The sequence below is a fragment of the Zophobas morio genome, unplaced genomic scaffold (assembly GCF_036711695.1).
Source record: "Zophobas morio isolate AGI-343-1 ecotype UQ-CSIRO unplaced genomic scaffold, CSIRO_AGI_Zmor_V1 ptg000006l, whole genome shotgun sequence".
Lineage (NCBI taxonomy): Eukaryota > Metazoa > Arthropoda > Insecta > Coleoptera > Tenebrionidae > Zophobas > Zophobas morio.
The window spans coordinates 12540050-12565955 of record NW_026972111.1 but is presented as its reverse complement, the minus strand read 5'-3'; the positions used below and the strand labels follow the sequence as shown (position 1 = coordinate 12565955).

Below are 25906 nucleotides of genomic sequence, written 5' to 3'. Positions count from 1 at the left end.
AGCAGCTCACCTTGGATCATATAAAACTCTGGAACGGATACAAGAACTCTATTTTTGGCCTGGCATGCAAACTGATGTTAAACGATATGTCTCTCGATGTTCAACTTGTTCAGCTCAAAAGGCAACTAATGTAGCTGCTCCCGGATTGATGGGTTCTTCTAAGAAGGCTACTTTCCCATGGCAATTGATTTCAATTGATATTTTAGGTCCTCTTCCTCGTAGTATGCAGGGGCATTGTTATATTTTAATGGTCTGTGATTGGTTCAGCAAGTTCATTTTATTACATCCTCTTCGTAAGGCAAATTCCAAGTCAATTATCAAATTTGTAGAAGAAAACGTCTTCTTGATGTTTGGTGTCCCTCAAATCATCACCTGCGACAATGGTACTCAATTTGTTTCGCGTGATTTTCAGAAGCTAGCGGATTTGTACAAATGTAAGATTTGGTATAACGCAAAATACCATCCCCAAACAAACAGCGTAGAACGAGTGAACAGAGTAGCCGGGGCTGCTATTCGTTCCTACATTAAGGATAATAATCATCGGTATTGGGACGTCCATTTACCAAAAATTGGGTTTGCGCTTCGAACGGCCATTCATGAAGCCACCGGATTATCTCCTACGTATATAAATTTTGGTCGGTACGTACCAATTTCAGGAGATTTTTATAACAGGAACAGCGACCCATCGAAAGTTGATTTAACGAACCCTGACCGGAGCCAATATTTTGAAAATTTGGAGGGCTTGTCTGAAATCTACAAGACAGTGCGTCAAAAACTAACGGCCGCGTATAAAAGAAATTCTCACACGTATAATTTACGACGCCGTCCTGCTGATTCCTATCAAGTAGGTGACCGGGTGTGGAAACGCAATTATGTACTTTCAGACGCATCAAAGCACTTTTCCAGTAAACTGGCTCCAAAATATGTTCCATGTATCGTCACCAAGGTTATCTCTCGTCTCGTATATAGATTAGCGGAGGCTGAGAGTCATCAAAACCTAGGAAACTGGCACGTTAAAGATCTTAAGCCGTTTCGGGGTGATGATCGTGGAGACAGTAGTACCGACGAATGATTTTTTTTAAGTCTATGTGCCTGAGAGAGAGAATATGACGTATGAGTGATCTCGTGTATGTGGTATGAATCTGGTGAGTGGATGAGTACGATTTTTTTTCCGACTCAAGACAATTTAATTTTTTTCCCAATTACGACGTGTGCACACAATAAAACCCTGATTTTGACAATTTTTTCTCGATTCTGACGTTTACTTCCAGATTTTGACATTTTATTCTCGATTTTAACATTTAACTTTAGCCCTTCGTCGATTAGCAGTCAGAGGTTTCATGTTCTCCCGATGGAGGATGTTTTTGTTCGTGACTCTCTAAATCTGCAAATTCTTGGATTCGAATTCCTACTCAAAGAGACTTTTCCTGTTTCACGAAAATGGCGCTCAAAATTCTTTTGTTGTTTACTCCTAAGAAAATTCTGAAGTGTGACTGGAATCTTTTTTTATTTACAATTTCTTTCTTTTTTCTTAGGTGGGATACATCTTATGGAAAAAATTTTAATTATGTTTAATTTAAATTTTTTTGTTATCATAGGGGGGTGTGTAACGGATTTTTATTTAATTTTGAATTGATTTGCATTCGAAGTGGTGGCGCATCTATCACGCGTAGTGTTGGTGTGAGCTACGGGAAAAAACGGGGAGAAAAAAGGAGATAAGAACGGAGGAGATAGCGGGGCGGGAGCGAGTGAGGAGCTCGGGAGGAAGACAATCAAGTTCAGGGGCTTTTCAAGGAAGATTTTCGGGAAGAGACGGGACCTGAGAACCGAAGGAAGAGTCAGGAGCCTCCGCCGCCTACGCTGAGGAGAGAAGAGGTGCCCTTCCGCATATTTTAACAGTGATTGGCTTATCGTATGTAATATCTTTAATAATATCATTTGTCGTAAACGTAGTTTTATTGGGCTCGGGTTGAAACCCACTTCGTGAGGTAACAATACAGTAGCATTTATTTGAAATCCTGTAAGTAGGTTACAGGAGATACAATGTTTCCAAGTAGGTACTCAGTACATAGAGTAGATGCTCAGGTATATAAGATTATTACTCTTTCTAGGTACTTCGTACTTCGAATATGAGTATCTACTCACTTTTATTCATACTACCCAATGTCTCGCTTCAATGTTTGATTATGTTGATTATGAGCACGACGCTGATCAACTTCCGTATCCGAATTACCCATGAAATAAATCATTGCGGTTTGCACCTGAGGTAGTTCGTCGCACATTTGTTTGACTTCGTAGACCTATGTCAGCTTGTCGTCTTCTCGGCATTGCAATGAACTTCATAAAAGGACACAGAATTATTTTCGCAGTCAATCAGATCTGTAAATTTTGTCTTGAGAATTTTAAAATATCGAAAATTTCAAATTAAATCCTCGAATAACGGTAAAGGTTGAGGTTTTGTCGAAACCAACAAAGCGAATATACGTAAATAGAATGGCAGATCAAAATTAATAAGAAACTTTCACAATGCGTAACTAAATTCACTTTAACCAACACTCTTCTTAAAATAAACGACGTTTTTTGTTACGAAAAAACAAACAACGACTTTAAATGCAATAATACTTTTCACAATCGCACGGAAGAAATAGTTTTGTGTGACACGTCAGTCAGGCGACAGATCCGTCAGGAATGGCCAACTATTCAAATTGATACGAAATGGCGATTCCCGTACAAAATTTTTAAAATTTTTTTATCTTTAACCGGTCTCATTTTTGATAAATTTTCTTACATATAAACCTTCTCCTGACGATAAGGAACACGTAAAAAAAAGAATCGTCCGATTCGGTGCAGCCGTTCTCAAGTTATGGGCGTACATACATTTCGGCGATTCATTTTTATTAATATAGATAAAAATTGAAAATAATACAAAATAAACCAACACTTTAATAAATCAATTAACAAAAAAAAAAAAACAAAATAAATTCTTAAGACATGTAAATAAAAACAAAAAATGAAACAAAATAAACTTCAAAATTAAAACGAACAAACTATTCTGCACATTTGAAAACTCTATCAAAATTAAAAGTAACACAAAATAAATTAACAAAATATTCTGTAATAAAAAAAATAAAAATTAAATTTAAATTCTAATATCCCGTAAAATCACAGTAAATACTCTTAAAACCAATAAAAAAAATATATACATTATGTGCAAACAAAAAATCTTACTGTTTTCTTAAGCTTCTTCATCTTTGGTGTCCCTCTGATACAGTTTTGCGCTTTTTATTATCACTACAAAGTTCATAAATTAGAAAAGGAACACACTTTTCTAAAATTAAATCTTCGCAGTGATACTCTGAAGAAAAATGACTTTGTAAAAAATGTATACTTTGCTTATATGTGTTTTTCAAGTCATCTTCCAAGTTCTGATGACAAAATTGAGTGAGAAAAGCATATAAGTTGTCGTGTATATTTTCCACAAGTGACATTAATTGATCACTTGCATAAGTTGGGGTGAAACTAGTTTATTTATAACAGTTTTTAATGCCGCTGTGTATGTTGTCGAATACTTGAAAACAGATTTTCCAACGGATCTTAATTAAGTGATTTTAAGTTTAAAAAATTAAATCCGTCCACATCTTTGACTTAGTCCTATAGGAACATAACTGATTTGATTGTCGTTTGCCACCCTTTGATAAACGAATACCGATTAGTGACATCGGCATCAGTTTTCAAATCAATTATTTTCCAGTGGTCAAATCTTCCAAAAACAATTTCCAAAATTCCAAATGCGGAGAAGTTTCTGAAAGAGCACATCTAATTTTTTTATGATCAATGACTTGAGGGCCAGAACTGTTGAGGGAATCAAACAAGTCATCAATTAATTGAAGGAATTCGGCCGTATACATGGCTTCAGAAGGTAATATTTGGCTGACAGAAATAATTTGTCATAATTTTGGTTCTGATCATTGCTATCTATGAGTTCATTATTATTTAAAAATAAAAATTAATCAAAGCTGTTTATGAAAAGTAAAATGGGTTGCCTATGCAGAAATATTCAGGCGTGAACACATAAAATGAACACCTGTATGTATAACATATCACTGAAACTAAATCATAAAATAAACACCATGTTCACACATGTGTATTTTTCCTTGTTGTTAGCAATGGCTTAGGGATGTGCGATGCGCATCGATTATTTGACATTTTGACATCGATATTTTTCGGTACGATCTCCGATTTTTTAAATCGATTTTAACATCACGATTTTTTTAAAGAAAGATCGAATCGTCACATAATAGTTTAATATTTAGGTACATTGTTTTTCAATTTCTCATTTAGGTACAAAAAAAGTGTTAAATATCTTTTTTTTCTATTGTTTCTGAAGGGTTTAATTAAATTCCACAACTGTTTCTTCAAATTTTTTTTGTCAAATTCAACACTATGTTTAAAGAGCCATTCCTGCATTTCACATTTTTTACTAGAAAAAGTGTGTGGTTTATCCAACTGAACCGAATGATACGGTGCATTGTCTAAAACCACCACACATTTTTGGTTCAACTTTGCCAAAACAGGAATGAGCTGATTAACCAATTTTGGAAAATTGTCCCGTACATCGTTTTATGATAGTCTCTAACGTTATTTTTTGATTTAAAAAAATTGTTACAACCATCCAAGAACCCCGTTGAACGACCCGCGCACAGTGGGACGAAACTGAAAATACGTGGTCAAAATAGTGAAAAATGAACATCTGTTTTTCTAAATAATATTACCTGCTCTGAACGCCCAAATGTCTGAAGGATTATGTACAATTAGTTATTGCTGATTGTAAAACTGTTTACGTTGTCTGAGGGCCACAAACTTTCTGTTTGCCATTATTCATTTTTTACTGGTGTTCAGACTGGTAGTGATCAAGTTATTTCAAACGCGTGTCATCAGCTTCGTATTAAACATATATTACTGAAATTATACCTCAATATACTTCAAGCTAAGTATTTTTTCACATATTAACTATATTGAGTTATTGTTTGTACCTTACATTAAATAAAACATTTTTTATAGTATCGTAAATTTTGTCAACTTGGAAATACTTTTGTATGTTTGCGGTGACTTATAAAAAAAGCCCCACAATGCCCCACCTTGTATAAATGGGATATGAATCTGTAAAGTTTGGCGACAGATCCCTCAAAATTTGAAATGGTCCTTTTTGCCCCTTTTACATTTTTTTACATATACAGCAATTTGATATAAGTTTATATGTGTTACTTTAGACTAATGAGTGTGTTTTTGAGATACATTTGAGTTCAATATGTTCTGCAGGAAGGAGAAAAACGCGAACAAAATCACTCAGTCCAGAGGGAGCATTTAATTACTCATCTAATAAAGTTTTACTATATTGGAGACAAAGAAACTTTAATTTTTGAATTGAAGAAAAAAGATAGACAGCTGTGTTCTGAATTTTCCTCAAGACTTGACAAGTGTAGGAGATATGAAGAGCGATTTTTTAAGCAAAATGCCTTATGGTTGGTAGCACAGGAGGAGTTATTAGTATCTTAGAGAGCAGATACTCCTACGTCTGTACCTTCGACATCTAAACCTTCAATATCTTCTCTAGTGGGCCGAGCTAGAGCATCATTTGAAGTTTAGACATAAAAAAATGGCAAGTAAGAACCGCTGACAAGACAATGTTAATCGATAACGTAAAAGATAATGGATCCTATATGTTGGTATCTGTACCAGATACAAAAACAAATGTTTCACGCAGCTTTACCATCACGAAAGAAGGATTTTCCGTTAATGTGTTGGATATTTGTAGAAAATATGTCTCTGCGACCTAAAAATGTTTCTCACAACAGGTTGTTTTTGTGCTACAGAAGTGAGAAATGCACAGTACAGCCAGTCGGAATATATAGTTTATCGAAAATACCATCAGTAGTAGCAGATTTTTTGAAATTACCAGAAGTAGAGTTGTTCACAGGACACAGTAGGAGATGCACATGAGCAACTTTACTATCTAGTGCTGGAGCTGATCTTGGTATGCTCCAACGTCATGGCCGATGGAAATCGATAAGGATGTTACAAGACTACGTTGAAGAGTCAATTTCTAGCAAAATGATTATTGCTAAAAAGATCCTGGGTGAAAATTTGGGAGCGGAAAGCAGTGTTGAGACTGAGAAGACAGTCACTGTTGAGATTGAGAAGACAACCAAATGAACGTGGGAACAACACTGAAGTGACAAACAAAGAAGCAAATAATGTTTTATCTTTCAATATAAATATTAATCTGAAGCTGGACAAATGATTCATATAATTCTAATTTTATGTATTAAACTTCTTTGTGTTCAATATATTGTTCAATTTTGTCTAAACTGTTTAATTATGAAAAAACAGTTTAATTATAGATTCATAATTCCGCTAGTGACTTATAGACCTTCTAATATGTCCAAAATCGGCAATTTTATGACCTTATAGTCAAGAGGTGTTGGATAAAAAAACTAAAAATTCGCACTACCACTGAAATTTTCGTTGCTATGGATGTGTGGATATTCAACTAAAATTTGCAACGCTTGATTACCTCCTGCCTCCTGTAAAACAATCCTACTGAAAGTCCAGGAGGATCGTTTGAATTTGACCGTGACGGAAGTACAGGCAGCTTAGGCAATTTACTTTCTTCAAATGTTCATCATATTAGTAATAGTACAGTTAATATTTATGTATATGGATTACCTAAACAATAAATTTTTTGAAAAATTTTGCGAAATTGGAAAAAATCTTGTATGATACACGTGAATAAACGAATTTTATCCACTCAAAAATATTATCACACTCAGCTTCGCCTCGTGTGCTAAACTGTTTTTTCGTTGGATATAATTAACTTTTATTCACTTATACCATAAATAGCTATTCCGGCGTGTTTTTACATTACAGAAAATATGTTCGAGACCCTCATAGTTAGTTCTTCGAAAGAAAGATCGGGCCTGTCTTTTCGAAACTGCAAAAAACATCTTTTTATTGCAATTTTTTGTTGCAGTAAAACTATTTTAGGATTTTTTTTTTAAATAATGTCGCAATGATCTGTGAATCTGTCACAATGACAAATTATTTATAACCCTCTTTCGGAGGGTTTTACAGCGAACGGCAGCTCTTTAGCCGGGGCGGGTCGCGGTTCGGAGAGTTCTTATTATTTTTTTTGTATTGGGCGCCACGTAGCTTCCTGTTGGGGTAGTTTACTCCGCTACGTCGAGTAAACAGTCGAGAAGAATCAAGCCACAAGAAAACACAGAAAAAAAACTAAAAATATATTCAACGGATAATAAAATTGACAAGTGTTGATTAAATGAAATTCATCTAATATTAAAAAAATTACCCTTAACGTCCAGAAGGGACTATCACTGAAATATATTAACGTAATATATCAGAAAATGAAATGTATTCATGTGTCCTCGTACAAACTATCTTGCGATATGATAAATTAAAATACAAAAAAACTTCCAAGAATTTCGATAAAGATAGCTGTGACCGGGCGACTAAATGGAAAATTAGAACTATAAGGCGTTAGAGTGGACTTAGCTCGTAACCGTAGTTATCAGCAGCTCCTCTTCGTCTGGATTGGGATTGATAAAGAAACAGCGGCGTCACAGACCTCTGGATCCGAAGAAAAACTTCAAGGTTAGCGGCGGCTCCGCAGGAACAGCAGCGAAAATCAAAGTCGTCGGTTCGATATGGTCTCTTCAAGGGAGCAACAGGGACGACAATAAGCTACTCACTGCAACGGCATCACGATAAGCTTGGTTCTTCCAGGAACTCTTCACTTGGGTGCGGTGATAAAAAAACGAACGATAAAATTCCTCTTTTCTGTGATGGACGATACGAAAACGGCTCAAATAAACCTCTTGCTTCGAACAAAACGATACAAATCTCTATCTTGAGTACTTCCTCTTCGTCCTTCCACTTCCTTCCTTCAGAAACTCCACCAAAATCGTCTTGAAAACTTCTTTCCTCCTCTTCGGCTACGTCCTAGCACTTCCTTCTTCCAGGATCTTCGCCAAAACGCCTCACGAGAACCTCTCTCTTCCCCTATCAGCTCGATTCTCTCGAATATTCTTTTTCGCGGGGTGGGAGTACCAGCGCATTAGCAGTGCCACGACGTCGTTTGACACTCCCCATAGGCAACCATGATATCTTAGATGTCGGCACGTAAAATATTGCATCCCCAATAAAACAACCCCTTTTTTTTAAGAAGGGATGAAACAAAACAATTGGAACGTTTATCTCTTCAACAAAATTGAAACGTTACATATTATCTATGCTGACAAAATTAAAACATTTGTTTGCTTGATTAAAAAATTGCGTCCAATAATTCTGATCTAATAAATGAAGTAGAAAAGTGGCAATCCATCTCAAAGCAAATGTCAACCAGACTACTGACAGACAAAAAACTAAATCATCAAATCAGTTTATCCAACTTAAAGAAAAAATATCAATTGCATTTACTTTGAAATTTTCTAAAATTCATCCCGAATATATCTAAACCAAATTTGTGCTTGTTATATTCTCTTAACATACATATTATATGAGAGTTAAAATACGATTGGTACAACCGTAATGAAACAACAGTGGATTTCGAGCATTTGTACGGGGTACAAGAAAATTGATCTCAGCCAACATGTTATTGTCCAGGATAATGTTATTCAAAATCTTAAATAAAAACATAACAGAATGGTATTTTCTGCGATTTCCTTGTCAAGCTGAAGGGAATTATCGGGTCACCTGCACAAAAAATTCAGGTTTTTATAGATTCAGGGGCGGTCGAGATAACGTAACGCTGTCGATTTGGCCCAAAAGTCGAGACCTAACTGCGAGTTTGCGTCCGTAACGACTCGTAGTAGATGATAATTCGAATTTCAGTCTTTTAACTACCAAAATTTTTAACAATATTGCAATTAAAACCAGGGATGTTGCGGATGCAGATTTTTCAACATCCGCGGATGCGGATGCGGATTTTTGGGAGCTCACATCCGCGGATGCGGATGCGGATCTCAAGTTTTTTTTTAAGAAACTTAGTATATGTACAGAAATCAGTTAAAAAAATGGGGTTTTTAATATTTTTATTTAATAAACAAATTTTTAGTACGAAAATTTAAAAATTGTTGAATTATATTTAATAAAAAGTAATATTGCGGCCTTTTCAGATTCGAGTCTATTTCTCAGAGGTTCATAAATTAATCCTGCACTACTAAATAACTGTTCACCGGGAACACTAGCTGGTGGAGGCGATAAAAATCTGCGTGCTATTCCAGATAAAATTTTTAATTCGGTACGATTAATCAGATGATTTTTCAAAGACGAAGTGGTACGACCCTTGCGAGAATATGTTTTATTACATATTATACACTGAGCTTTATTTCGATCATCATCTGGTTTAAAATAAGTCCAAATCTCACTTTGCATCGTTGGTGCCGGTGCCATTGTAGATTCACTTGTCCAATAACACAAAAACAAAACGTTCACAATTCGCGCAACCCCGACTAAACACGTTCTGATGTGCGAAACGGAACACCGAAAGTAGAATTCTTGTCTTCCTATTGGTCAATGCATCACGAGTGCACGCTATGCGTCACTCGTCGGCTCCAACTAATTTCTTTCTTGTCGCGACTTGCACCACATTTACTCCGCATCCGCATGAATTCCGCATTGATTATTGCGGATGCGGATGCGGTTGTCCAAATCAATGCGGAAGCTCCGCATTTGCGGATGCGGATGCGAATATTCGCAACATCCCTGATTAAAACATATCAACTTGATTAAACAAAAACATATTAAAAAAAATAATAATAAAAAAATTAAAACAAAAAATTAAAGAAAAAGTTAAAAATAATTGTCAAACTCCTGTATTTCTTCCACATTAAACACTCCTCGATTATTTAGCTTCGATAGTGTTTCAATTTTTTCAACAATATCTTCTTTGTCGTACCATAAAACATTTATGGGATCCGGCCATCAATTTTTTGGCCCTCATGTTGACACCATTTTTATACATAACTAGAGAGCGGATTTTATGAAATTTGCATATCCGTTATTTTTTGCATATAAGTCTTGATATTTAATATGTGAACGAATCATGCTAATTAAAAATGAATACAGCAATAAAAAAATTGCATATTTGCATATATTTGCCTTCTGCTGCATATTTCACGTAATAGGTGCATATTTTGCATTTTTATCAATTTTTGTGCTAATTTGAAAAAAAATTATTGTCATTCTATGGACATTTATCTAGAAAGACGAAATTTTATTAATCATATTGCAAATATTGTTCTGAGCTTCAAATAACTAGAAAAGGTTTGGGTTTTATGGTAGTTTGGAGACACCATTGGGTGTTAAGCCATTTTTCCAGGTAAATTCGGGCCCTAATTACTTTTGGAAATACCGTTCATTCCCAATATTTTTGTTCGTTAGTTAAGTGTATTAATGGTACGTTTAGTGGTGGTCGAAGGGACGTTATACTATTATTTTTCATCGTAAGTTTGTATTGAAAGCATTTAAAGGGATACAGATGTATCAATATGTCGAAGACAACTCAAATTAATTTATGAATTAAACCTTTTCCTGAACTTATTCTTCAAGAACGAACTGTGTTTTGTCGCGCCTGCCCTAAACCGGTAACTATTTTTACATCTGTGGACGTAGTACGCAGTTTTTCTATTTACAAAATACATTTACTTGTGAATCACCGGAAAAACTTTTTGTTAGAATATTTCGAAAAATATCTAAAAATAAATTGTTATCAAAATAGTAATTAAATAGTGGATTACTACTATTTTTTAATTTGATCTGTTTGCATTTATTTTTTAGTATAAGAATATTATCTTTAAAAACGTGATTTATGTGTTAGTGAGATGTAATTAAACATTTTGCAGTGTGTTTTATGTATTTTTTGTAATAAAACATAAGCTCGGAAAACCTGCTTTTGAATTTTATGAATAAATTTAGTTCGCTTATTAAGCTTTTTTTTTTTAATTTTTGGAGCATATCATATGATCATATTTCTGAAAATTTTGCTGCATATTTTCCGCTCTCTATACATAACATTGACTTTGTTCTTTTGATCAACTGTGTTTAAAATTTCTCCCAGATAGTATATCTCTTCATATCTGATAATAACAAAATCATTTCTTTGGTAGGGTCGTATATCTACCAATTTGCGTTTCTTGGAAGTATTTACTTCTTTTTGTTGTTGCTTTTCTTCGTTCGTTCTAGTTTTTGGTTTTCTTTCATGTTCTTTTTTCCGATGATACATCTGCCAGTCGGAAGAGCTCGCCACAGAAGGAATTTTTTCTTTGGGCAATCTCTTTTTCCTTTCTGTTTTTCTTTTCCAGAGTTTTTAGCCAGAACAGAACCTTTTTGAAAGGCTATGGAACGTAAGTTAATGATTTGTCATTCTGTTTTTCAGGTGTTATTGGAAGACTTAAATATTTTGATTGTCACGTTGAGTTGTCTCACTATCTCTAATGTCACTGTGATTTCTTCAACATGTTCATCAAAATTTTGAGCGTTGTCATTAAAATTACTCCTTTCAGAACTGGAATTTTGAAATCATCATCAACCACTGGTACATTAAGTACTGCAAGAGTACCAGTACTACCAGTAGATGAATTGCAGTTTTATGGATTATAACCTAATTCTATTGAGAATTAATATATTTTAAATGATTTTTCAAACATACAATGACATGCTATAAGAGTACAAACATTAATTTGACTAACGCTTAAACCCAAATAATAAAATTATTTTGGTACACACTTGCTTAGCGATCTACGCAAGAGAAGCTGTGAAATTGAATTGGAAAGTGACTTCAGATTTTTACTAAGACTGCCATTTACCAATATCTCATTGTACAAAAGTGCAATAAATGCAGATTTCAAACAGACATCTTCAAGATAATATATTTTTGCACGTCTGATCATCCACTGGGACCCTATCACTGAGTGGGACTTTTACCTTAGCATCTTAGCAACACCAGCTGGCGGTACCGTCAGAATGGTGTATACCTTTTTCATAGTATTTCATAAACACTTGATTACATGACACACATCAAAAGTATGCAGTATTGCATGTTCACCAACAAGATATTGACGATCATGTTGTAATTCGAGATATTCGTGAAGGCAAAAATTATTACGACCGTATCCCATATATTCTCTGTTTATTTTACTGTTGAGTATTTGTTTATAAAGGGCGATAAATGTACCACGCCTGAGAAACGCTGAGTACTTCAGTTTGAATTTTATATTTTATATGCGTATTTGTGATCTTAAAAGCTGTTATGTGCTCAAAAGTTAGTTCGTAATACGCTTTTAAAACGAACGGGTCGCATTTTTTAATACACGCACTTTAAGGACAATTGTGTTATAATCAACCCATTTCCTAGAGGTTATGGGCCCAGTCTACGCATAAAGTGTGTGTACATCGTGTTACGTGCCGGCGCAACAGACGAAATAAACTGAAAATGGATAACACATGTGTAAAGCGAAATATCAGTGGCGGTTCGTGACCTTTTGAAACGGGGGGGCACAATTTGATTGATGAGTTAAATATGAAAATATAAAACAGGTTGTTATTTTGTTATTACCAATTAATAGACGAAATTGTGTGACGGAAATAAATACAAAAATACTTTCAATAAAAGTAAAAAAGGATTTCTCCACATACCTTTTTGCCTTCGGTTAAAATTTTACGTTCATGGCATCTAAAAGTTCATTTTGAACAGTTTTAGGCGTTCCTTGAAAAACCGTTGCTTCTTTCAAACGATTTGATAAAGTAGAGTCCAATTCAGCCGTAAAATCAATCAGACCTCGAAATATACCTGGATTTTGTGATTCCCTACTTTCATGTCCACGTAAAGCAAGTTCAAACACTCCACAAAATTTTATGCACATTATCAATCGGCGTAATATATGGCTATTTATGTCGACCCTTACGTTATGTGCCCGAATATTATTAATATAGGCGGTCTGTAGTTGTTTCCGAATGTCTGTATTACCGAGAAGATTATACTATACAGGGTGTCTCAGAAATAAATACATTAATTTTAACCAGTAACAGAACTCGTGAAACGGAACAACTTTTTTATCTAGCATTTTTTCGAAAACTCAAGTCGAATTTCGAATTTTCCCACCCATATATTCACGGGCCGTCTATGTTCACCTTAAATAATAACAGCACTACAACAATGAAGAAGGTACCCTAGCACCGTTTTGACACTGACAATCATAATAGAATGCTAAATCACAAGTATAGACTCTTCATATTTTGGACATTTTAGATAGGCTTTATTCGGCAAAATTTCGAGCTGACGTCATCAATTTTTTGGAGGGGATGAGCAAATATATTTTGACTAAACATGTATTATGCTCTTTATAACCTTAAAACATCTGCAAGATTTCAAAGCATTCGGTTTTGTTGTTCCTGATTAACTCAATAAAATAAATTCACGCATTCATTAATTTTTTTGAGTCACTCTGTATATGGAAATCGAAAAAATTTGAATGGAATGATAAATGAGAAGAAGAAACTCACCATATTTTGTACATTTTAGGTAGAATTTATTCAACAAAATTTTCTGGTGACGTCATAAATTTTTTTAGGGGGTATGACCAAATACATTTTGATAAAAAATTTACCATGCTTATGATAATTTTAAAACATCTTTAAGATTTCAAAGCATTCGATTTTGTAGTTCCTGAGTAAATCAGTAAAATATATTTACGCATTCATTAATTTTTTTGAGTCACCCTATATATGCAAATCCAAAAAATATTAATGGAGTGATATATCACAAGTACATACTCATCATATTTTGCACATTTTAGATAGGCTTTATTCGGTAAACTTTTGAACTGACGTCATCAAGTTTTTGGAAGGGATAACCAAATATATTTTGACTAAAGATTTATGATGCTCTTTATAGCCTTAAAACATCTGCAACATTTCAAAACATTCAGGTTAGCAGATTCAAAATTAAATTTCAAAATGTTGTTTTATAATTTTGATTTTTTTCCAAATATCTGGACGTTTCGGGTAAAAACTCAATTCGAAGTCGTAAACCACATGTGTAGGACTATGTTATTTTATACAATTTAAAATCGATTTACTATGTACAATTTTGAAGTGACGTCATCGCATTAGTGGTGGGGATGATTAGACAAATTTTGGTTAGCGTTTTACCATCTACATGATATTCCTAATATAGGTAAGTACAAAATTTCACAACAATCGGTCCAGTACTTTCGGAGATTATCTGTCTTATAAAAAGCCGGGATGGCAGACAGACGGAAATGGGAGACCTATTTCTTCGTCTTCTAGGGATCATGAAAGATCGAGAAAAGGTAAAAGTAGAGAGTCGGCCGACGGACTCGATTACAATACTTCCTTTGCTTACGCTCGGGAACTAAAAATATGAATGCAATGATAAATTACGAATATATACTGATGATATTTTGCACATTTTAGATAGGATTTATTCGGCAAAATTTTGAGATGATGTCATCAAGTTTTTGGGCTTGATAAACAGATATATTTTGATTAAAAAGCTAACATGCTTACAGTAACTTCAAAACGTCTGCAATATTTCAAAATATTCAGTTTTACAATTCTTGATAATAATAACTGCACTACTAGCCCTGGACAGCTGTATAGTTCGATCCGGGCTGGTTTGGGAGTGCAGACAAACGCTAAAGTATGTAACGCAGAGGAATAGTGTGGAACTTTGTTGGATCAAAGGACACAGTGGCAACGAAGGAAACGAGAGGGCAGATGAGATGGCGAAGCGAGCCGCGCGCATGCCCTTCTGGGGACCCGAACCGGCAATCACGCCTTCGGTCGCCCTCTCGAACGAACTCGTAAAGCAATATACCCAGAGACGCCATGAGCAGATATGGGTGAAATTGAGCAGCTGTCGGCATAGTAGAGCTTGTATGGCGATGCCAGACCGTAAGTTGACGAAATTTTATCTCTCACTTTCAAGGGACAAACTGCGTAAACTGGTAGGATTCCTTACAGGACATTACCAGTTTAACAAACATCTACACACGATAGGGGTGGTAACAGACCCGATCTGTCGTGGATGCAATGAAGAAGAGGAAACAGCTGAGCACATTCTTCGTGAGTGCCCAGCCCTAGCCTCCTACAGGGAATCCATACTAGGGGACATCTGGCCTAGTATGGCAAATATCAGGGAGTTTCCACCCTCTGCATTACTCAGGTACATTCAAGCAGTTGGGTGGCTTGACGAGTAGAGGAGCGGGAAAACACCCTGATATAGACTTGGGGAAGGTACAATGGGCCCAAAGGCGAGGCCTAAGTGCCAGCTGGCTACGGTCAGCCCCCATAATTTAAGAATCCAGAATAATAAAGTTTATTTACGGTTTTCAGTCAATAAAATAAATTGACTCAGTGATTAATTGTTTTGGGACACCCCGTTTAAGCAAAACTAAAAAAATATTAATGCAGTGATAAATCACAAGTAAAAACTCATCATATTTTGCAAATTTCAGATAGGATTTATTCAGCAAAATTTTCAGGTGACGTCATCAATTTTTTAGGGGGAATGAACAAATACATTTTAATAAAAAAATTACCTTGCTTATGATAACATTAAAGCATCTCCAAGATTTCAGACCATTCGGTTTTGCAGTTCCTGATTAAATCAATAAAATTAATTCACCCATTCATTAATTTTTTTGAGTCACCCTATATAAGCAAATCTAAAAAATATGAATGGAATAATAAATCACAAGTATAGACTCATCCCATTTTGGACATTTTAGATAGGATTCATTTGGCAAATTTTGGGCTGACGTCATCAATTGTTTGGAGGGGATAAGTAAATATATTTTGAATAAAAATTTATTATGCTTTTCATATGTTTAAAACATCTGTAAGTTTTCAAAGCATTCGGTTTTGCAGATTCAAAATTAAATTGTAGGTGAAACGAAGTTCACCGGGTCAGCTAGTTAATTATAATAATTATTAGTGTCCATGGGTGACTGAGGATCCATGGGCGGGTAACCTTAAATAAAATTTCAACAATTTTTAACTTGATAATTAAAAAATTCTTGACAAAACTGTATTAAAAAAAAGTTGTTAAGTTCAATGAGCTCTATAACTGATTAAAATTAATGTATTTATTTCTGAGACACCTGTATATATTTTCTCGGATGACCAATAACTACATAGATACAGAGCTTTAGTGACAGGTCCAACAGTGACAGCATGAGAGTGAATAGAAAAACGCAGAATAAAACGGTTAGCGATTAGTTTTGAGTACACTGTCGTCGGGAGTAGTAATACAATAAATGGGGTAAAACGTTTAATATCTTTTATTATAATAAGAATAATAATGTTAAGTTATTCCTTTCTGGACGCGGTGAGCCCGGGTTTGGCTAGTCCGTCCCTCCAGTCTCGAGGGATGATATGCTAGGACGTTGTGGTTTCTTCCGCGACGTGGTCTGGATTTTTCCGTGGATGGTTGCATTTTCTACACCCTCCGGACACCATCAGTGAGTGTCGCATGATGCGGCCCAAGGAATGTAACAGGCCTGAAGGCTGACGGTCTGGTAGTATTGGTGATGAAGGTTCGTACTCCGCGGCCGAACGATTAGGTAGAACATGAAACAAAGGAGTAGATTAATAGCTACTAGGTAGAGGATCATGATGAGCATCTCCCACACTATCCCCTTTATTTAGCTTGAGCTGCGCGAATGGCAATGTGCGACGTACCGTAGTTTCATGGATCGACTCTGATTAGAGCCAGTTACGTTGTTATGCTGAAGATATAACGAAATGGTGCATATATTCTATCTTGGTTTGTATTTTTAGATTACGGAGAATACTCCGTAATATCGTTAATAAACGGTATACACTGACGTTCGCGTGACGTAGCGATAAGACTCGGTGTTGCATTTCCGGAAGCGGCCACTGACCCTTTTGGGTATCTTTACCTGTTTTTGTAAATAGCTCTGTAATTTTAGTACTTCTGTAACCGTCCTACATTAAACATCAAAACCGAACGCTGTCCATTATTTCAATTATAGCAAACAAAGGTCCTTCGAGCAATATCAAGGTACAATTCGGAAGACCATACATGGTCGTATCAACAATTACAAAAAACGTTGGTACTACGATTCGGGTTGTACGAAACATTGGCACGTCAAGACGGAACATTGGTCTTCGAGCCGAAACATTGGTCTTCGAGCCGAAACATTGGTCCATATCGAGCCGGGTTGGATCAAATCGCGCAGAAATACATTTCGCTAATCGACATCATTATCATCAACTGGAAGCGACGGCAGCAGTGGGCAGCATTCCTACAAAAGGATCACCACCACGTTGCACCGAGTTGGAATCAACTTCAAATTTGGACAGCATCTTCGGCGGAGAGTCACCACCGCAATCAATCCCGCAGGACGGCAGGAGGAACACCATCTCCAGAACCAGAGACAAGGTTAGTGGACTCCATCATTTCACTTCCTATCCAATCCATAATTCGAGAATTCGATAAGTGTCGATTTCGATTTCGCGATCAATAATACTGCATTTCGTTATTCGCTAATATGCCTCCCAAAATGATAGAAAAGTTACAGCACAATAAGAATCAACAAAAAATAATCATTAACCAGCTCAATAGGTACGATAATTTCTTAAATAATGTTAACTCTGAACATGATGTTGTAGAACTTAAATACAGACTAACACGCATTAAGCCTTTATTAGACGAGTTAGATAAATTGCAAATAATTATCGAGTCATTAGAAAATTCCTCTATTGGCCAAACTGATGAAGAGAGCACTTCGTCAGAACCCCTTAGTGATCCCCGTGAACAATACGAATCTTTATATTATAGAGTAATCACACGCTCACAACATCTTATTTCCAAATTTCAACCCGATTCACAAAGATCGGTATCACCAAATCCTAATTTACAACCTACCAATAATATTCAAGTTAAATTACCAACATTAGAAATTCCAAATTTTGATGGTGAAATAACACAGTGGCCTAATTTTTATAATACGTTTGAATCACTTATTCACGAAAACAAAACATTAAGTGATGTCCAAAAATTACAATATTTAAAATCATGCCTTAAAAAAGAAGCTGGTAATATAATTTCCGATTTGTGTATCAACAATGAAAATTATAAAGTTGCTTTAGAATTATTAAAAGAACGCTATGAAAACAAAAATCTTTTAGTCAAAAATCACATGCGTGAATTGTTCAATTTACCTAATATTACAAAAGATTCTGCTAACGCACTCCGCATGTTTACAGATAAATTAAATTCAAATTTGAAAGCTCTTGCAGCATTGAAATTAGAAGTTCAAAGTTGGGACCCAATCTTAATTTATCTAGTAACAACTAAATTCGATTTTATTACAACTAGAGAATGGGAAAATTCATTAGTAGGAACTGAATTGCCAACAATGGCTCAAATGAAAGCATTTTTAACGAAAAGGTATCAATTATTGGAGTCATTAGAATCCAATAAGTTATTTAAAACACAACAATTTAATCCAAAAACAAGCCCCGTCAACCACAAATCTGTTCATATCGCAAACAAGTATCAATTAAGTTGTCCTCACTGTAAGGGTAATCATTTTATTTATCATTGTGAAGAATTTTTAAAATTAGCTGTCAAGCAACGTCGGTCACAGATCAACAAATTAAAATTGTGCGTTAATTGCTTAAAATCACATTCTTTAAATTCTTGGCGATCTTCTTATACTTGCAAAATATGTAAAGAAAAACATAATTCGCTTCTGCATTTTGACAATCCAACTGAACCTACAGTAGAACCTCAAACTAGCACCACTTTAACAAATTTCGGTTCGCAAGTAAAGGATGTTAAAGTACTGTTATCAACTGTACTTGTATACATAAAAGACAAGTATGATAATTATCATTTCTGTCGTGCCTTATTAGATGGAGGATCGGAGTCACATTTTATTACAAAATCTTTAGCTGATAGACTTGAATTGGATAACTCACCGACTAAGGTGCAAATATCTGGAATTAACCCTCAGAATTCATCTCCTACAATTATTAACAATAGTGTAAACGTTACAATCAAGTCCAGAGTTAGTTCATTTACTACACAGCTGAATTGCTTAATTTTAGAGCAGATCACAAGAAACACCCCGCCATTCAATTTTTCGCATAACATATTCAAAATTCCAAATAATATCCAGTTGGTTGATCCTGAATTTCATAAATCTAGACCTGTCGATTTGCTAATTAGCAACGAAGTTTTTTGGGAACTAATTTTAGCCGGTTCATTAAGTTTTGGTACAGATTTACCGTCCCTCCGAGAAACAAAACTGGGTTGGGTTTTCGGTGGTAAACTTAAAATTCCGGAAAGGATTAAACAAGTATCGTGCAATGTGGCAGTTAATTCATTAGAAACTCAGGTAGCTAAATTGTGGCAAATTGAGGAAATACCCATGAGTAAGCCTCTCTCCAAGGAAGAACAATTATGCGAAAATCATTTTTCGGCAAACTTCAAACGGGATGTTTCCGGTAGGTTTATAGTAAAACTACCCTTTAAAGACTGCCACCTGGAGCCAGGTAATTCTTTCAACGGAACTCTTTCAAAATTTTACTCATTAGAAAGGCGGTTGGTGAAAGCTCCTAAGCTTCATAATGATTACAGTAAATTTATGACCGAATACATTGAACAGGGACACATGGAGGTAATAAATACCCCAGACCCTCTGGAAGAAAATCGCTTTTATCTTAGTCACCATCCAGTAATAAAGGAAACAAGTATTAGCACCAAGGTGCGAGTGGTTTTCAACGGTTCTGCAAGTTCATCCAATGGGGTTAATTTAAATCAATTACTAATGACTGGCCCAACAATCCAATTAGATTTATTTTCCATATTAATCCAATCACCACTCTGGTGGGAGGGTCCACATTTTTTAAAATTACATAATTCATATTGGCCCACAACTCCTCAATATAATTTATCCGATGTTCCAAACAGGAAAACTACACTGATTGCCGCACAAACGCACAGTGTAACTGATTATTCAATTTTATATAGGTTTTCCTCATTTAAGAAATTAATAACTATTGTAGCATGGATTTTGAGGTTCAAACACAATACTCTGAGAAAACAGACCCAGCTTAATCAACCTAAACACAAAGCAAGTTTATCTTTGCAAAAACCGAAACCATTTACATTTGAGGAGATTGAAAATGCTAGGCGATGTATACTTAAACTGCTTCAGACACAAGTATTGTCTAGCGAAATTGCACAATTAACCAATAACGGGCAGGTTAATAAACCAAGCAAGTTATTTTCATTAAACCCATTTTTGGATAACCATGGTCTAATCCGAGTAGGCGGCAGACTAGTTAATTCTGACTTGCAAGAAGCACAAAAACATCCTTATGTAAGCCCAAAAAACCATCATATTACCAAAATAATAATAACAGACATACACAGGCAACTAAAACATGCAGGAAGTCAATGCACACTAGCCACTGTACGACAACAATTTTGGCCTTTGAGCGGGCGTAATGCCGTAAGGAGTGTTTTAAAATGTGTCCCGTGTTTTAAAGCAAAACCAACTTCCCTTAATCAATTGGTGGGTAATTTGCCTAGAGCTCGAATACAACAAACATTTTTCAATTGTGCAGTCGACTATGCTGGTCCCATTTTTATCAAAAATGGTTTTTTACGAACTTCAAAATCAATCAAATCATATATTGCTCTTTTTATCTGTTTGGCCACAAAGGCAATTCACATTGAATTAGTTTGCGATTGTTCAAGTCAAACATTCCTGAGTGCACTTAATCGCATGGTAGCCCGTCGTGGCAAGGTTCTTGACATGTACTCGGACAATGCAACTAATTTTGTAGGGAGTAATAACGAATTAAGTAAATTATTTCAATCACAAGCTTTCGGTGAACTAACCAATAAATTAGAAATGCAAAATCTTCACTGGCATTTTATACCAAGTAGATCCCCTCATATGGGCGGTTTATGGGAAGCGGGTATTAAGTCAGCAAAATACCACATTAGTCGAGTGACGAAAAACGCATTGCTGAATTACGATCAGTTTTATACCCTATTACTTGAAATCGAAGCATGTTTGAATTCTCGTCCTTTGACACCCCTTTCAAATGACCCCAACGACCTATCACCTCTAACTCCTGGCCATTTCTTAATCGGGAGTCCACTAATTGCGTTGCCTCAAGAAAACTTGGTCGATGTTCCATCCAATCGACTGAATCATTGGCAGCGCATTCAACAAATTAAACAGCATTTCTGGCGACGCTGGTCCTTAGAATATTTGAACGAGTTGCAACAACGCACGAAGTGGAAGGCGGCGTCGAAGGAAGAACTCCAACCAGGAGCACTCGTTGTGCTCAAGGAGGACAACCTGCCCCCGCTTGCGTGGAAGATGGGCCGAATTCAAGAGCTCCATCCGGGCAGTGACGGGCATGTGCGGGTAGTTTCCGTGAAAACAATTAGCGGTATAGTGAAGCGTGCAATAAACAAAGTGTGCGTTTTACCAATTGAATAGTGTTCACTTCTATTGTATATTTCATCTTTTTCATTTGTCATGGTTTGTTCTTATTTGTACAGAATAATATTGAAGAACCCTTCAAGGCCGGCGGGATGTTGCATTTCCGGAAGCGGCCACTGACCCTTTTGGGTATCTTTACCTGTTTTTGTAAATAGCTCTGTAATTTTAGTACTTCTGTAACCGTACTACATTAAACATCAAAACCGAACGCTGTCCATTATTTCAATTATAGCAAACAAAGGTCCTTCGAGCAATATCAAGGTACAATTCGGAAGACCATACATGGTCGTATAGTAGCCTGCATAGATATTGTAGCCGTCCATAGAGTCGAGATTTGCGAATAAAAATAAAATAAAACCGGTTCAAAAGGAGCCGACGGTGGCTTGCAAAGTCTGACATCACTCTGGCACACGTTGCACAGAGACGTATTTAATATTAAATGTCATTTTTTCCGTTACGATATAATCTGTTTAATTTCTGAGCTGAATCTCGTCAATAAAATCGAAGCTCTGTTCATTGTACACAAGTTGTGGTATGGTATATTCATCGTTGCGGAGGCAGGTGGAGCGAAAAACCTAGTCATCTCAGCAGCAAACACGCCTATAAACTAGTCCACGTGGACTGTTTGTTTCCTGTCATATTTTAGTTTGCTTGAACCAATTGTGTTGCACCAAACGGTTATTACACTTGTTGAAATAAATTTTCAAACTTCCATCTTTCTCTAATTCATCGGTTTCGTAGCTGTGTGACAAATCGTTTGTCGTAGATAGAAAATAGTAAGATTACAGTGACCCTAAGATTTTGTGCAAACAGCCTTAAATACATCCCTGTGTGATGTGACGCGTGCCGTAGTGACAGAACTTGCAAGCCGTCGTCAGCTCCGTTTGAGCCGGTTTTATTTTATTTTTATTCGCAAATCTCGACTCTATGGACGGCTACAATATCTATGCAGGCTACTATATCAACAATTACAAAAAACGTTGGTACTACGATTCGGGTTGTACGAAACATTGGCACTTCAAGCCGGAACATTGGTCTTCGAGCCGAAACATTGGTCTTCGAGCCGAAACACTCGGCATCAATTGGCTCTCTTTGCCTCTTCCTTCTACATTTTCGCCTCTAGGACTTTCCTATCCGACCTACTGCCTCCAGGCATTAACCGAAGGATTTGCCGATTCTTCTCCGGGTATCAACCGGAGTATACTTCGTTCCGCCGCCAGGCATCAACCGGAGGATACTCTGCTGCCGCTCTAGGCATCGGTCTCTTGATGCCTAGAGCGGCAGCAGCATCTTTTCCTGTTGCCACATGTGTCATTTCTTTAGTTTTTCATTGTTGGACCTAACGCGAGGCGGGCTTGGCAGGTCCGTTTTGCCCTAGAATGTGCCGATTATGTTTAAGTGGAAATCTTGGGCAATAAAATTAATATTTTTACAACCTTCGGTAGAATAATTTATCGTGATATATTCTCAGAAATCGTGAAATGAGATTAAAATAAAATGAGTTTGAACAAAAATCTGAAAATTTAAAGTTGCACGCTGGTGATTCCGACCTGCCAGGCAGCCTTTGATCCTATAAGTGATTTAAATACCTTTGTAAGAAACTGTATTTATTAAACGGAACCAGCAATTCTTCCTAAAATGTATATACCTGCCGCACTGGGATAGACGATTACCGGACATGGTCATAAAAACATCATAAGCCGATATTGAAGAATAATAATTTATGACAGGTTGCCGACAACAGACCTTCAGCATAGAATAATCATTTCTCATATTCTTTTAAAATATTAATTTTAATACTGGAGATAATTATTAGATATTCTCAAATACAATTTGGATACTGTAGTATGGGAATAAAAACAAAAAAAAAAAATCTTTTTAAGCGTACATAATAAATATTGCACAATTTGCGACACATCAAAGAGCTAATAACCTAATAAAATATTTTGTGCAGTTTGTGAGTTTATTCCGTTTAAATTGACCTACAATAATCGTCATATTGGATAAAATAATTCAATTTGAGTCGTTCAGTGATTACTGAGTGAGCCAACGCGAATACGTTCCTAGCTTGAGGGCTCTCAGGACGGGGTTTTGAGGAAGACCAACTGCTCGAAGTCTTCTTCTCGGGCTTTTTGGATACGGTCTGAGTGTAGTTCGAGATGGCTCGTTTGATGGGGTCGCGCACTATGACGAATGAATGGATCAGTTTGTGCCTTGTTATCTTTCCAGAAAGCATCTCAGTTTATAGATAGTGGGCATTTAGCAGAAGTTCAGGATGCCAGTGATGAAGAATTTTATTATGTAAAGGCCAAATGCCATGAAGATGTATAATATCATATTACATAAAAATTGAGTCAGGGTTCTGGGGCTGTGATAGGTGCTACTTATGAATGCATTCAAACTAGTCCAGGCAAATGCAGCCATGTTGTAGCAATGCTCGAATTTATTTGGCGACATGTAAGTGAAGTGGGGTATACTGCAGGATTAGATCCTTTTGACTTAGACAATGGGGATTGGGTGGCAAACATAGAGATCCTGGTAATAGTTATAAATGTCAAAGAATCTCCCCTCTGCCTAATGCCTATGGGCAAGATACATTTGATGATTCTTTGATAAGAGTTGCATACAATGCAATCAAAAAGTTTGCTTGCAAGTAGTTTAAAAATACATGATGAGAATTTTGGTTACGATGTAGTAGAGAAATAGGTATTTAAAGACCTGGTAGTGAAGAAAATACGATCGCAAATTTACAAAGAAAAAAAATACAGCAGGATGCCCTGGACTTGGTGCGTAAAAGCCGTATCCACTTCGACGGAGCATTTTGCCATTCCACCTGACACGATGCTGCCGGAAATGCTCACCGATAAGGCGTTAGAGTGGTACCGCAACAACCGGGCACTCTGGTACTCCTGGAACGACTTCATCGAGGAGTTCCGGGACTTCTACTTGCCGAATTACGAAGAAGTCCTGGAAGACCAGATCGTGAACCGCTGCCAACGACCTGGAGAAGCCGACCAAGATTTTGTACAGGCGATACCGATTGCACATTCGCCGTGGCAACTTCAGGAGCATCGGAGAGTTGTAGGAAACCGGCTGCCTAGGTCCGAAAACCGTCCTTCCACGGCACCACCGTGAAGGCTGGAGACCGTCCGTCCCCCACCGTCAGATGTTGGAAATGTGGTGAATCGGAATGATGTCCCGAAAGTGCCCCTGCGACCGAAGAAACGAGCGAGAAGTCTGCGCCATGTTGAAGCTGTCGCTCCGTGAATGGAAGCTCCCCTCAAGTTTTCCGACAACCGTCCCCATGTCACCGTCACCCTTTTTGGCATCGTCTACGACGCCCTGCTGGATAATGGAGCCGTCAGCACATTTATTGACCAAGAAGTCGCCATCGTGCTGTGCCAACGAAACGTTGACCCCGTGTCAGCCCCCCAGGTTCGGATCCGCACGGCTCTGAAATAGACGGAATTATCACCGATGTCTGTTTTCAGATGGACAACCTCGTGGTGCACGACCGGGCCGGGGTTCATGCCCGTACCCGGCCGGCCCCAGCTTGTGCTCCAGGTGCGATCTCATCGGCACCACTTCCGCAGGGTGCCGGTGCGGCCTGTCCATCGTTGTCCAGCGGCCCCAGACCACCGTCGCCTAGCCATCTCCATGCACCGTCACTTAGCGCAAGTCCACCACGGAGGCCCCACGTCGTGCGGGGTCGCCGACGAAGCCGCCCGTGAAGCGTCGCCGTCGTGGGAGGACCCCCTCATTGAAGCCCAGGAGGGCAGAAGAAATTAAATTTCGTTTTGTTTGGGTATTGTATTGGGAATGGTTATTAATAAAAAAAGTTCACTCTTTTTTTTTACTGACGAAAGAGGGGAGAGTGTAACGAAGCGACTTTTCGCGGGCCGGAAACCGGGACGCGTATCGAGTAAGTCGGGGGTAAATTCGCGATCACCGCCCCGACGCGGCGGAAGAAGTTGTTGTAGTTAGATTTGGAGAAGCCCTTAAGCCACCTTAAGTACCGTCTTGGGTTTTCTGCTTGTAGACGTACCAGTTTTGAATCGCCGCCCCCGAGTATCACCGTCACCATTTTTTTGTTACCGGCCAAAGTCGAAATCGTCGAGCACGCGTCGGGTACCGCCACCGCGCTCCCCTCCCGAGTCGCCCTACCGTCCTCGCGCGATTTCCAGGTTTCAAGATCGCCGCCCCCAGGTCCAGGAGGAGCCTGTCTTGAAGGAAGTCGCTGTCCAGGAGCCCGGAACGATCGTGCCGGAAGTCTTATTCTTTTTCATTGTAAAACCGTTTTGTGCAATTCACGG

At 37.1% G+C, this 25906-nt stretch overlaps 1 long non-coding RNA gene across 2 annotated transcripts in view; it reads right to left on the bottom strand.

The window, feature by feature from the left end:
- The window catches only part of LOC135123118 (uncharacterized), a 165026-nt gene that overhangs the window by 21247 nt on the left and 117873 nt on the right, over positions 1–25906 (bottom strand). Inside the window, exon 3 of one of the 2 annotated variants that reach the window (XR_010279545.1) lies at positions 16376–16613. The exons of the other annotated variant lie outside the window; for it this stretch is intronic. This is a non-coding gene — a long non-coding RNA (uncharacterized LOC135123118). Of the gene's footprint in view, positions 1–16375; positions 16614–25906 lie in introns of those variants that run through there. 2 annotated transcript variants of the gene reach the window in all.